This window comes from Convolutriloba macropyga, unplaced genomic scaffold (genome assembly GCF_964194025.1).
Source record: "Convolutriloba macropyga unplaced genomic scaffold, txConMacr16.3 SCAFFOLD_4675, whole genome shotgun sequence".
Lineage (NCBI taxonomy): Eukaryota > Metazoa > Xenacoelomorpha > Acoela > Convolutidae > Convolutriloba > Convolutriloba macropyga.
In genome coordinates, this window is record NW_027452007.1 from 7,501 (window position 1) to 10,365 (window position 2,865).

The window sequence follows — 2,865 nt, forward strand, 5'->3', positions numbered from 1 at the left end:
CAGTCAACATAATACTCGTTGCAAAATAAGTGCTCGGCATCTGCAATTTTCCAAAGACGAAGTTTCGCCAGTTCAATTTTCGCTCGCCAATTATGGCTACTAATTCACACGGTACTGAGCTCAACAACATTAAATTTGTTCAGCAAGACTTTCACATGTTGATGTTTTGGCTTTCGCCTACTAGAAGCAACATAATACTCGTCTTGTTAGCTCATTCAATGAGAATAGCTTTTCCCGTTGAGAATTTTTGCCTTCAATTGGCGTTGTAGTGAGTTTGGCTACTCAGATCACCAAATACTTGTGACAATTCGAACCAGAAATGTTTTCAATTTTCACATGCTGATGTTTCGGATTCAACCTACTAGAAGCAGCATAATACTTGTATTCAACAATTTCTGTATCAAATCCCAGTTTTCTCTGGTGCATCTTTGCCAAACTATTCCAAACTGCCTGAGTCTGAATACCAATTACAGGTACTAGTAAATGCACGTTACTAAGGACTATATAGTTTCTAGGTTACTGTACACAACGACGTTCACATGTTGATGTTTCAGCTGCCGCTTACTAGAAACAACATAATACTTATCGTGCATACCTTTCCATAACTTGTCCTTTTCAGATGCATTAGTTTCCCTTTGTCTTGGCTTCTACAGTCAGACTGGCTACTAGTAACAGCACAGTACTAATCACATATCGTTCTACAGTTTGCAGACAACTTTCACATGTTGATGTTTTCAGCTTTCGCCTACTAGAAACAACATAATACTCGCTGTATACATTTGTAGTTCTCTATGTAACTTTCATGTGAAGAAGTTTCGCCAGTCCTTTTTGACTGTCTCAAATCTGAGTCATGCTTAGGCTACTAGTTGCTTCATAGTACTTATCGCCTCGAGATCATTGAACAAAACTTGATTTTCACATGTTGCTGTTTCAGCTTCCGCTTACTAGAAACAACATAATACTAGTCTCATTAAGTTCCGTCTCTTTGCAATTTTCTTATGAAGAAAATTCGCCATCACAATGACTCCAGCAGTTCTTGATCAAGGAATGCAATCATTGATCAGAATGCTATTATTTGAATCGGTTCTGCTTTAAGTGTTCCAATTTTATTGGAAGCACCAACAATAGAACATCAATGTGTTCAATCGAGAGTTATATAACCCTGAATCGGACGCAGTCAACAGCCGAAGCCGAGACCGCCTTTTGCGTTAGAGAGGTCGGTAAACAAATCTTGCGATTCATACCGAATTAACACATATAGCTGTGCTCCTCTTCGTAAAGCGAGCCAAGTGATCCCCTGTTGAAGGATGTATTTGGACCAATCTAGTAGCATTTGGTTTCCAACAAGCTCTCCCAAGTTAGCTTACTTATTGGGCTTTTCAACCAATTCGGTTGGCTACAAGCATCATCAAAGTACTAGCCACAGTTTGATCGCAAAATTCTACGACTTTCACATGTTGATGTTTCGGCTTGCGCTTAGCCTACTATAAGCAACATAATACTAGTCATATCATAGAGCGTGATCAGCTTGTGACGTTCTCATGATGAAGTTTCACCAACAGTGTCTCACTTCGAGCTTAAATCCAGCTACTAGTAACTACACAGTACTGACTGCAACGATAACTTTTATCTATACCTTTCACATGCTGCGCTTTCGGCCAGGGCCTACTAACGTCAACATAATACTCGATATAAACTTTTGTTCATGATGCAGCTTCCCCATGCAGAAGTTTCGCCTTCAAATGCTCTCTTGGCCATATGACGTAAGAAAAGGTTACTAGTAACATCACAGTACTAGCCACAGTTTGATTGCAAAATTCTACGACTTTCACATGTTGATGTTTCGGCTTGCGCTTAGCCTACTAGAAGCAACATAATACTAGTCATATCATAGAGCGTGATCAGCTTGTGACGTTTCTCATGATGAAGTTTCACCAACAGTGTCTCATTTCGAGCTTAAATCCAGCTACTAGTAACTACACAGTACTGACTGCAACGCTAACTTTTATCTATACCTTTCACATGCTGCGCTTTCGGCCAGGGCCTACTAACGTCAACATAATACTCGATATAAACTTTTGTTCATGATGCAGCTTCCCCATGCAGAAGTTTCGCCTTCAAATGCTCTCTTGGCCATATGGACGTAACACAAGGTTTACTAGTAACATCACAGTACTAGCCACAATTTGATCGCAAAATTCTACGACTTTCACATGTTGATGTTTCGGCTTGCGCTTAGCCTACTATAAGCAACATAATACTAGTCATATCATAGAGCGTGATCAGCTTGTGACGTTCTCATGATGAAGTTTCACCAACAGTGTCTCACTTCGAGCTTAAATCCAGCTACTAGTAACTACACAGTACTGACTGCAACGATAACTTTTATCTATACCTTTCACATGCTGCGCTTTCGGCCAGGGCCTACTAACGTCAACATAATACTCGATATAAACTTTTGTTCATGATGCAGCTTCCCCATGCAGAAGTTTCGCCTTCAAATGCTCTCTTGGCCATATGACGTAAGAAAAGGTTACTAGTAACATCACAGTACTAGCCACAGTTTGATTGCAAAATTCTACGACTTTCACATGTTGATGTTTCGGCTTGCGCTTAGCCTACTAGAAGCAACATAATACTAGTCATATCATAGAGCGTGATCAGCTTGTGACGTTCTCATGATGAAGTTTCACCAACAGTGTCTCATTTCGAGCTTAAATCCAGCTACTAGTAACTACACAGTACTGACTGCAACGCTAACTTTTATCTATACCTTTCACATGCTGCGCTTTCGGCCAGGGCCTACTAACGTCAACATAATACTCGATATAAACTTTTGTTCATGATGCAGCTTCCCCATGCAGA

General features: G+C 40.2%; 1 pseudogene; it reads right to left on the minus strand.

Moving 5' to 3' along the window:
• Positions 1-1,157: 1,157 nt before the first annotated feature.
• On the minus strand, positions 1,158-1,309 carry LOC142357110 (5.8S ribosomal RNA; annotated as a pseudogene).
• Between the last annotated feature and the right edge of the window lie 1,556 nt (positions 1,310-2,865).